Here is a 12,793-nt window from a genome sequence, read left to right on the forward strand (position 1 = left end):
TTCAACATGCAGCCTTAGTGGGGTATAATAGCAGCCAGAAAGATTGGATCAGGGGAATATATCCAATTTTTATTCTCCTAACTTTAGATTTCATACCAGTGCTTTCTATTAGCCAAAGCTAATAAAGAGATCAAAGGGCAAGAATGTTCATGTAATGTCAGCCTCCTGGGATAGAGAACAAGACAAAGAAATATAGAGAACTGATCTATCTAGAATATGACAAGCAGAATAAACAGCACAGAACTCATAAACACATTTACCATTGTTTTACTGGTTAAACATAAGTCTTGGTTTATTTGGTCTAATGCTAACCACAACTGTACTTCTTCCCAGACAAAGCGAGAACCTTCGGACACTTTAACTCTGTTCCCCCTTTCTAATTTCCATATACTCTTCCCATGTATTTTAATTCTGTGTATTTATACTTTATAACTCTTCATTATAATTACTGTTTTGAGAGAGGCAATATTTATTTCTTCACCAATATTTGTGTGTGATTGCTCTATTTTTTTTATTGAATATATTTGACATGTAACATTGTGTAAGTTTAAAGTGTATAACGTGTTACTTTGATACATTTATATATTGTAATATGTTTGCTTTTGTGGTGATATTTATCACATTACATAATCATAGTACAATACATTGTCTATATCCATTTTACTGTGCATTACATCTCTACAGCTTATTTGCTATTCATTACAAATTTGTAACCTTAAATACTATCACTCTTATCACCCCCCCATGTCCTGGTAACCACTATTCACCAATATATTTACCCTTATTTCTTCCTGTATCTTCCAGCTTCTATACTTTTACTGTTTAAAGGGCAATATTTGGTGTTTCCTTTATTTCAGATCTATTATGGTAAATTATCTCAAGTTTCATGTATCTGTAAATGCCTTTTTTCCTATTCATTCTAAAGGCTTTTTTTCTAGCTTTAAAATCCTAGGTTGACAGTTTTTTTATTTTGACACTTTATAATTTGTCTTCTAGCTTTTATCACTGTTGTTGAGAAAATAGACAAATTCTTTGTTGTTTTGTTTTTCTCTAGTAGCTTAAGATTTTCTTTTTGTTTTTACTTTTCTGTGAGTTATACTGTTTTGTTACCATATAGATTAATTTTCTTTTATCCTATTTTATAATCATATGTTTTCTTTAATATATGGCTTATTGTCTTCATCAGTTTTGAAAATGTTCAGTAATTTCCTCTTCAAAATTATTTCTAGTACATTTTCCCCCTTCTCTTTCTGAGACTCCATAAACATACCCAGTCATAGTCACAGGTTCTGAGCACACTCAAGGGAAAAGGGATCATACAAAGTATGTACACCAGGATGGGAATCTTGAAGGATATCTCACAATTCTGATGACCATAGAGAGCAATATTCCTGATAGGTCTGGGAACACCATTGCCTTCCATCCTGTGGTTTAAATAAGCAACTATTATGTTAAATACTGTCTTAACATCAGTACTCAGGAAGAATGTATTCTTTCTGAAGAAAAAATATATATTCTAATGGTAAAATTCCATTAAGAGAACCGCTGCTATTAAATTAGAGTCAAGGTGGAATAAATTGATATACTTTTATGTGAAGTCAAATATATATTTAGAAATAAAAGAAACTATTTTGAGTAACAAGAGATGATGATTCATCCATGTCATAAAATAAATTGCACTTTCAGAACTGTTAAAATGTTAAGCTTATAAAATTACCGTCTACTCACTCTATGGATGACACCGATCATTAATTTCTCTTGTTTTCCTTCCTGATTACATTTGAGTATGTATTTTTTCCTACTCAGTGTTGAAAAAGTATATCAGGGAAAAAGGAAGAATAGAGGAGGTATTAAAATATGGTGATGATAGCTTGCATAAGAACATTCTTTCAAGGAAAAACACAAATTACAGAAAAGAATCAAATGAGGCAAATATTTATTGATTGCCTAATATTTGTCATAGTGTTTTTTGTTGCTTACCTTTTTACCCACACAACTGTGGCTACAAAATGGCTAACCAAAAATACTAAGAGCTCATGTAATATCGTTAAATATTGTTCTTTGTCACCATTCATCACAGCATTCAAGATTCATCTCTGAGGGAATCAAATTGCTTCTCTTTCTAACAAATAGAGTAAAACTATAATTCCATCCTACAAGCTTTACTCATTAAAACTAAAAGGTAGTGATTAATCTACCTGATCTTGCATGTATAAGCCAACTCAATCCATTCATTAGTTCCTGCTTCACAACAAATAAATGAATGTCTCTGAAACTCTGGTGCTATTTACAGCTGTCTCTCCACTTCTCAAATGCTCCTTAGTTTTTCCTTTTGGTTTTGACCCACTTCTAATTCAACCCAATTTTACCTATCATTAACCAACCCTCATTTATTGCTTTATTTCCCTGATTTTTGTTCTCCCTTTCCTGTTGGATTTGCATACTAATTACGGTTTCCCAGACTTGATTTTTGGTATTCCTCAAAGCTTTTGGTTCAGAGATTTTCTCTTTTCATCCCTGGTTGCCACAGATAGGCACTCCCACCCAAACTTTATCCTTTAGGAATTCAAAAAATTGTCACAATCTAACTTAGTCATTAACCACTACCACACCTCTTCCCCTCCCCATCCTATGAAGGGAGATACAGACTGTAGGCAGAGATAAGTCAAAGAGAGAAAGAAAGCTGAGCAAAATTAAGTCAAGCTATTCACAAGCCATAAATAACTGTCAAAAGCATTATATATACACCATAGGGGGCTAGGTAAGAACTAAATGAAAAAAAAATTCAAGCAAATTATTTAGCACAGTGCCTAGCACATGATAAGTATTCTATAAATATTAATTTTAACTTTAACTTTCTGTGGAATAATGCATTGCTCTAGGGAAGAATTCACACTCATTTTCTTGGTCTGTGCTGAGATGGTTCCCTGACTAGGTATATTTTAGAAACTCTAAAAGTTGACATAAAGCAATAAATATACTTGGAGAGTCATCCAGGCAAATCTGTTTTAATAACTTTTAGTTCATTTTGGTTATTAAGATAACCTTAAATGAAATAGAACCACAGTGATTATCCAGCACAAATGACAATCCATCAGTATGAATATACCTAGTACATATATATTATATATATGTAAATACACATATATAATATTAACTTTCTCTTTTTTTTGGTCTGTTTTTGTCTACCTAATAAAATGCTTCACACATTATATTATGCTGATATTCCTCTTGATTTTTAAACTATTGAGAATTCCCTTGGACACTGTCATGTTGCATAGTGATTGAACTTTTAATAGACATTTAATTTGTGGTTCTAATAATAAGCCTAGATGTAAAATATCATGTGTATGAAGACTTACAAGGTACAAAATCAGTATGCCATTCAGATTTTATAATAAGCTCTCCTGAGGATAAGGAAGTTCAGAAAATTTTTAATATTCATATTTTTGTCTTTAAGATCTACTTTTATTTCAAAGTAGGTAAAGCAGTTTTTCTTTCCACCTTATTACAGTTCATGGAATAGAGTAATAGACTAACGTAGAAAGGGACCGGGATCTGGTTGATTGTATACATATGAGTTGACCCTTAAGTTGTAGAGGCATTAAATATAAGTACACATTTTTATTTTTCTGTCTCACAAATTAAACATCTCATTTCAAATCACTTGACCCATTTCAGATTGTGAACTTTGATCCATAATTACCAAACTGATCTACTATATGAACATAAAAAGTTGTAAATACCAATTCATGCATGAATATTGTGTCACTTAATAGAAAGCAATCTATGTAACAAATTAGTTTCAGAGTATAGAACTGGAAAAATATTAACATATTTCTTGATTTGTATAGAATAACAAGAAGAGGATCATCTTTTATTATTCTGTCATCAGGTCTTTGATAACAAATGGATGACTGATGGAAACTTCTTGACAATGCTTAGACATTTTGCTGTTTTGTTGTCGTTCTGTGGTAAGATAAACATTTTTTCTAAGAACTATTTCCCTAAAACAAAAAAAATTATTGTAACTTATAGCATATTTTGGTGGAAATATTGAAATCTGAGGGCAAAAATGCCTGGGTTCTCGTCCTGTGTCACTCATTATGTTTGTGATTTCAGTCAAATCTCTTTATGAGCTTCAGTTTTTTCATTTGTAAAATTATGTAATTATTTTTTAGTTTACTAACTAAACTCACAAGCATTATTTAGGAATCAAATGAAATAATGTACATAAATTTACTTTTTATACAGCAAAGCTCTCTAATAAAATTAGCTATTACTATATATCAATATTATAAAAATTACATTTCACTTTTTAAAACATGCTAATGAACCTAAATTCAATGTAGTCATAAAAAGCATTATAATTAATAATTTATGTTTGTTGAAGGAACCTAATACATGTTCAGTACCTATTATTTCTTAGGCCTTTTTAGTTTATCTCTAAATCAATCTTTAGAAAGTTTATTTGGTGAAATACTTTATTCTATGTTTTGAGATGAAAGAAACTGAGACTCAGATGAATAAGTAGTTTGTCCAAGAAGCACAACTAATAAGATACAGATCTCAGATTTGAAATCCTGTCTCTGATTCTGAAGTGAAAACTCTTGAGACACCCACTTCTGTCTTACTAATTTATTAATCAGAATGGAATAAACATGTCATTTATCTTCAGCCTACTGAAGATAAATGTTACGACTTTGAAATTCAGCCATGAATCAGGCTTCATTCACATTTTATGAAAGTCCATTTGCATGCATTCTGTATATACAAAGAATCATCTCTTTGTAAAATATGCCATCTTCAATGTGGAATCACAATTTTATAGGAATGGTACTGTTTCCTTAAACATAAACTCATAATGCGTAAGTTAACTTGGGGAAAGGCTACCTCAGGTCAAAGATCCCAAGTACCTTGAGCTAATAAATATTTAAGTACTTGATCCATTAAATGGCACTTACAGGCACAATTTACTGGTTGCAAGAAAAAAAAAAAGGAAAAATATGGTAAAGGAGGAAAGCAAGAGATGTTATGAATACCTACTAGCCTCAAAGTTGTTTTCAACTCAACTTTTAGAAGATGTATATATAATAACATAGGCCATTTTGATTTTTCTAATGAGCCCAATCAAATATACGAAGGCTGGGGAGGGGGTTATTTTGCTCTTTTTTTTTTTTTTTTTTGTCAAATCAAGAAGTGTATAAAAATACATGCTAAAACTTGACCCCTTACCCAAACCTCTATCTATCCCTCCCACAACTCAATCTCATTCTATCCTTCAGTCAAACCTCATTTCTCCGTCCTTCAGCTTCTACTTATGTGATTGATCAGGGTAGACAGTGGCCAGGTTTGTGGATGAGTTAAGAGATGGTTAAATGTAGGGCATACCTTGAGGAAATAATGAAACAGGATTGACTGAATGGGATACAAGACTTAGGAGAGGATTACGGTAAACATTAGGTAGGAGATGTGGCTAATGATTTTACAAGAACCACAGATGAAATAAAGGTGTTGTTGAGCAAACTTAATGTAAATAAAAAACATTTTCTTCAGAGGAGTCAAAATGACCTGGTGCTTACATTAAAGCAAGCATGTCAAGAATGATTCAAAAGTCCTTATATAAAGCAGTAATACTCTTCCTCATTTTTATCTAACAGTTTCAGGCTCACTTAAAACTTAATGAGTTTCCTACTGTACAAAGCATTTTCACATTTAATTACTAAAATCCTCATAATGGCCCTAGTAAGTTGTTATTAATAACCCCACTTTGCACATGAGGAAGTAACATCAGTTGTTTAGTGTAATTCATTTAAAAAAGTGACTGGGACTTCCCTGGTGATGCAGTGGTTAAGAATCCATCTGCCTGCCAATGCAGTGAACACGAATTTGAGCCCTGGTCTGGGAAGATCCCACATGCCGCAGAGCAACTAAGGCCGTGCACCACAACTACTGAGCCTGCATTTTAGAGCCCGCAAGCCACAACTACTGAGCCCTTGTGCCACAACTACTGAAGCCCACGTGGCTAAAGCCCGTGCTCTGCAGCAAGAGAAGCCACTGCAGTGAGAAGCCTGCACACTGTGATGAAGCGTAGCCCGCACTCTCCAAAACTAGAGAAAAGCCCGCACGCAGCAATGAAGACCCATTGCAGCCAAAAATAAATAAATTTATAAAATAAATAAATACATAAATAAAAGAAATAAAAAGTGACTGAACCAAGACTACTTACTAAAATTCAATAGTCCTTTAAATATCCTCAGCTGTGAGGACATTTCCTGTTATTGAAGTGCCCCTACTAATTTTGATGGAAATTTCGATTTGCTAGACCTAACATAGAATCTGGATAATTTCTGCAGTTCTTTTACTCTATCTCACCAGCAGAATTACCCAATAACATTAGTTTTCCAGTGCCTTGCATACATGTTGCTGGGACACATCATAAAATCACTTAAGAGCATTCACTCAAACTCAATTCTATTAACTTTGTACTCAAATTCCAAGATCCAGTCTAGTAATGCTTTAATCACCTGGCTGTGGATTACCTAACTTGAAGATTTTCTGTTACACAGTTACATCTCTGGCTAGCTTCAATAATAGTTTCTTCTCTTGGTGGGTTGAGTGTTCAGTGTTAAAAATCTCATTGTGTTGTTAATACCATTATTTATCCATGGACCATTCTTTTATTCAAGGTAACCCGGAGCAAGTTCTACAGCAAACATGTAGGTAAATTGAAAACAAATCATATTAGAGATATGATTTATGGAAAGGAACTAAAATAGCATTAATTCATAGAAACTTAGGGCTGCAACGGGTGTTATGTATTCTTAAACCAAAATCCTTTCCATGATCTCTCTGACAAGGGACCATTATAGGTTTTCTCTTTGAAGAATATCTTTTTTATTCCATAGTAGGATGAGGCTATTTCAAAAAGTAACAATCTGTTAACTATGCTAGAAAGCTTGACTTCTGAAAGATACAATCCAGCTCTCTAAATTCTATGCCAGTCCTGGTAGAACTGTGGCAAATATGGCTTTGTAGGTTTCTGTGAAAAGCCTTTATTGAAGAGACTAAGACCTTACTCAACAATGACTCTGAATTCTCTCAACATGAATACATGTTTCTGAATTGATCTTTAGTCAGTCATGTACCCTAGTCTCTTCTGCCTTAAAAAAAAATGCACGATCTTCCCACAGTGCATATCAGCATAATGTATTTATATATATTATGCATTGTAAGAAACGTATGCTTCAAAACAGACTTTCAAATATATGGGAACTAAATCAGCTTATTCTCATAAAGTTTCTATTCCTTTTAGCTTTACAAAATTAATATATATGATATATACATTCAAATATGGATTGGAAGGTAATACAAAAATTGTGAAATTGTATAATGTATTGCACTTTTGATTTTCTTGTTTTATTAAACAATAAAACTTATAGAGACTTCCCTGGCAGTCCAGTGGATAAGATTCTGTGCTTATAATGCAGGGGGCGCAGGTTTGATCCCTGGTTGGGGAGCTAAGATCCCACCTGCCTTGTGGCACGGCCAAAAAAAAATATATATATATATTGCATAAATATAGATCTTGTGTGTATACACCAAACTGAATAAAAAATCAGAAGTATGCAAAAATTATAAAAAACATTTTACAGCAGAAAATACAAAACAAAATCTACAAACAAAAAAGCTGGAGAGTGTGTGGAGAAAAGGGAACCATCTTGCACTGTTGGTGGGAATGTAAATGGATACAACCACTGTGGAGAACAGTTTGGAGGTTCCTTAAAAAACTAAAAATAGAACTACCATTTGACCCAGCAATCCCACTACTGGGCATATACCCTGAGAAAACCATAATTCAAAAGGGCACATATACAGCAATGTTCATTGCAGCACTATTTACAATAGCCAGGACATGGAAACAACCTAAATGTCCAATGACAGATGAATGGATAAAGAAGATGTGGTACATATATACAGTGGAATATTACTCAGCCATTAAAAGGAATGAAATTGGGTCATTTGTAAAGATGTGGATGGACCTAGAGTCTGTCATACAGAGTGAAGTAAGTCAGAAAGAGAAAAACAAATACCATATGCTAATGCATATATGTGGAATCTAGAAAAATGGTACAGATAAACCTATTTGCAGGGCAGGAATAGAGATGGAGATGTAGAGAACGGACATGGGGACACAGGGTGGGATGGGGGGGTGGGATGAATTGGGAGATTAGGATTGACACATATACACTACCATGCATAAAATAGATACCTAGCGGGAACATGCTATAAAGCACAGGAAGCTCAGCTCAGTGTTCTGTGATGACCTAGATGGGTGGGATGGGGTGGTGGGAGGGAGGTCCTAGAGGGAGGGGATATAGGTATACGTATACCTGATTCACTTCATTGTACAGCAGAAACTAACACAACATTGTAAAGCAATTATACTCCAATTAATAAAAAATTAACATATATGTTGTATACATTCAAATATGGATTGGAAGGTAATATGAAAATTGTGAAACTATATAATAATGTATTGCACTTTTGATTTTCTTGTTTTATTATATCATAAAAGTTATAAGAAATATTTTACAGCAGAAAATACAATTGAAATTCAGCCACATTGTCCTCTGATATTTAGATAAGACTATGTCATATACATAAACTGGTGGACCTGAGGTAGGGGATAGATGGGCCCCTGGGCTGGACAGCTGACATTTGTCAAGCAAAGCAAAACTGAAACTTTTTTTTCCCTAGACACTCCAAGGACAAAGTTAATGGCAGGAGCTGAGCTCTGCTGGAGTAAAGACATTAGATGACCACTCCTGAGGTCAAGGAAACCTCCCCCACTGCACATGCACAGGAAGGCTCCTTGGGAGTCAAAAAGGGAGGCGGTACCACCCCATAATAAACGTGGACATACCCACACAGGCCTCTGTGCTGGAGTCCATCTTAGTAAAAATTTACACACAGTTGTTGGGGAGTGTGCTAGGGCAGGTCAGATGTGTAAGAGAAACCAGATAATTGGCTAAAGGTAAACAAAGACCTGGAAGAACTGTCCTATATAAGTGACAAATCACCTCTTTACTGCACTCCTCATTCAGGAAGCCTGTGCTCCTCTCCAGGTATGTATTTCTGCCTTACTTCTCACTTAAATAAATAAACTGTGCGCTCTCCCATACGTTGTGCTGTGTCTGTAATAATAAGCTTTGTGCCTGTTTTTGCAGTTTTTGCCTCTTTGAGAAATTCATTTTTCAAAAGGGGCAAGAGCCAGGGGAACTTTGCTTCTAGCCTGTAGCCCCTGGTGGACTAGTGGCTAGGTTCAATTCCTGGGCAGCGAAATAAGGTCCTGCTTCAAGACTGCTGTCACTCCGAGAACAGACCAGCCAATGCAGAGCCTTGTGATAGGCACATGGAAAGGCATGGTCGAGTCACAACATTCTCAGCATGAAAAAGTAAGTTTGTTTCTGAGAAGAGCAGAGCTCTGCCTCTCACATTTGCTTCAAATTCAACCTCTTGGGAACTAATGTGTTTCCTAGAGCGAGAGAGAGGCCTGTGAATAATAACTTAAAAGAATATATTTTCAGATAAAAATGCTGTAAAGTACCCAGGCATAAAATAATACTATTTTTCAATAAAATAAAATAAAAACAAGGAAGATGCTGTTTCTTCACACATTGCCATATTTAGTAGACACTCTGAGGACTGTAATTCATCAGCAGCATCTACAGAAGCTGTTGTGTCCCACGGGAGCTGACAAATCAGTTTCCAAGACTTACAAGGATCACTCCTAAAGAATGCTCAGAAATATTGGAGGAAATTTTATAGTGTGCCACACTGCTAAGGTCCTAATGCAACATGTGGGGATCGGGCCCAGAGAAATATGAGTTACTTATATTACCGAAATTCAATTTTCGGTAAATTTTCACACTAAAAGCTGGTGCAGCCTATGTTACATATAAACATTTCAAAGAGCAAAGCCCTTATAACTTTCTCTTTCCCAAAAGACAGATATTTTCTTAAGAGAATATTTTTTTCAGTTGGGAAGACTGCAAGATGAGTTTTGCAAAGTGCTTTGAATTGATCATATACATATCTACTTAATAAATGGCAGCTATTTATATACAACATGAGAAGCTTTCATATGATTTTAAGAACTTGAAGCAGTAGACTCTTTAGGAGGATCAACACTGCAACAATGGTGAAGTTGATAAGGGGAAAGCAAGACAAAGGATAGGAAAGTCAGTTAGGAAAGTATTCTAATACTCAAGTAGAAAAAATGGGGAAGTGGGTAGAGTTCTGGGGAGAGACTGGAAAGTAAATTTAAGAACCAATTGGGAAATTCAATGTATAGGACTTGTTAACAGTTATCATACTGAACAACGTGTGCCGGGGACTTTCATGCATAATTCTCTCTTTCAAATTTCTTAGTCTAGCATGGAAAATATAATCACTGATAGTTATAATATGTGACATTATGCAAAGAAGTCTTGAGGCGACATAGCAGACACTGTTACTGCCATGCCCTGTATCAGCTCAACCCACTTTAATTCACCTGTAGCTATGGTCCAAGTGTCCAGCAAGCTGATAGCTTCACCTGAAAGCCTTTGCCTAAAGGCTTTTCAGCACTTTGGGTGCTTACTTCACCAACCACTGCAGGCTCAAGATGGAAACTGGGAAATTAGCACACCAACACTGGAAGAAGCCCTCAACCACTGTGAGGTGTATGCCGTATGGGTTCTCGCAGAGTGTCCCCATTGGGATTGAGTCGCTGTTTCCCACAGTGGTAAAATGCTATTGACACACCTTTATCCTTATTTCATCGTCTCACTTTCCCTACTCACTCATTTGTGCTTCCTAAGACTACTTCCCAAATTAATAAGCTGCAGTTAAGTCCTAAGTCCTTTTTTCTTCATCCTTTTCTTTTTTTTTGGTGGGGTGTGACTGGACTACAAAGTAACAGAGTTGGAACCGGAGATGCCATTAGAGAGCAGTCTTCAAAATGAGCTTTAAAAATTGTGTCATTTGATCAGATGTCAACAAGGACCACAGTGTTGGTGCTAAATGGGATGGTGCTAACCTCTCACATGGCGTAGCTTTTCCCAATTACTAAGATCCTCACAGTGGTAGATAAAGGTGAAGTACAGGTGGAAGCACACTGGTTTATACTAATTCTCTAGCACTTGAAAAGAGGAGACAATAAAAACTAAAATGTCAGTGGAGCTGACTGGTACTTGCTGGACAAGCCTTAACAAGAATAACGGGCAATAAGCTAATCTTCTATTGGATAAGAAGATCATTGATGGTTTCTTGGAAGAGATGAATATGTATTAAGGTTTTAATTGGAACTGAAAGAAACAAACATTTCAAGTAGTGGAAGTGAGAAGCATCACTGTGTGTGTGTGAGAAGTATAAGCCATTTCTTGTAGGATACAGTCAGGGGCCAGCAACAAATCTGGGCAAGATGTTCAAGGTCAATGAGGGTTTTACATGCCATTTTAAGAAGCTTGGGCTTTATCCTATATGTAACACAGAATGATTCTTGAAGGCTTTCTCAACTCTGCTGAACACAGAAAATGACTATTTTCTCAATTTTTTTAAGAATAGTACATAACTAGCACCATTCTAGATGCATAGGAAAGCACTTAGTTTACTATATGTAATGGATGTCTAAGGATGTTAGGGCTTACTTCTCACAGAAACCTATTTGGAAAAAGCTGAGGGTTTTATAGTAAACATTACTATAGCCTTAGTTTTAAATATAACACTCTTTACTTACGCTTGGATTATTTGAAATTAAAGTCAAATTGAATGGGACAGTATAATTCTCCATCTCTCACATTTACAAAGAGAATCCAACCAAACTACTTGAGACAAAATATCAGACTTCATAAGAAGAATAACTTAAATATCTCATGAAAGATTACTGTACTGCCTGAAATAATGAGGAAAGATTTCATCTCTGCTTTTCCTTTTGAATTCTGCTTCTAACCTTCAAAGCAACAACTCATACTCAAACAGATGCATAATTTTGTTCAAATTCAGTACTTTAAAATCAAATTTTGGCTGTGAATTGAAAAGTTGGATCTTTTCCCCTTAAAATAATGCAATATACGAGAAATTCGGTTTTCTGTCTGATTTCTGCTTTTCCTAGTGTCTACACAAATTTATTGACCAGAAACTTTGAATGAGAAACAACAAGATGCCATTGTTATAGTTATAAAATTTCAATTTTAGGTATGAATGTTGAAAATATCCATGAATAAATTTGCAGGCTATCATAGTAAGTCAACAAGTGAATGTCTTCTGTCTCTCTGATTCTATGATCGTTATTTAAACCTTATGCCAAAATACTACATCAGATAAGTTAGTAGCTACGTGTATAACAATAAAATGTATATAAGTAACATATTTACTTATAATTCAACTTTTAATTACATTTTTATAAACTAATATAAGAAAATTTGGTGGTCCACCAGAAAAAAACTGGACATAAGATAATATTATATTCAAGACTCCTTTATTCTATGATTTCAGAGACTAAATAAAGAGAAAATATAAAACTTAAAGCTTCAATTATTCCAAGCTGTACTAATCATGACATTCTAGTTTCACTGCCAGAAAAATTAACAATCCAAATCTCAATGTCTTAAACTAACAAAAATCTTTTTTTTCTCATCTACACTAAATGCCCAATGCAAGAGAGTTGGACAGCAATTGGGAGCAAGGCTCGAAGTAGCTACTTCTAAATCCAGGTTGACTGTGGTTCAACAGTAGGATTGCCATTTCC

This window comes from Delphinapterus leucas, chromosome 4, assembly GCF_059928025.1.
Source record: "Delphinapterus leucas isolate spDelLeu-1000000601 "Yukka" chromosome 4, BTC_Dleu_Yukka2, whole genome shotgun sequence".
In the NCBI taxonomy this organism is placed as follows: Eukaryota; Metazoa; Chordata; class Mammalia; order Artiodactyla; family Monodontidae; genus Delphinapterus; species Delphinapterus leucas.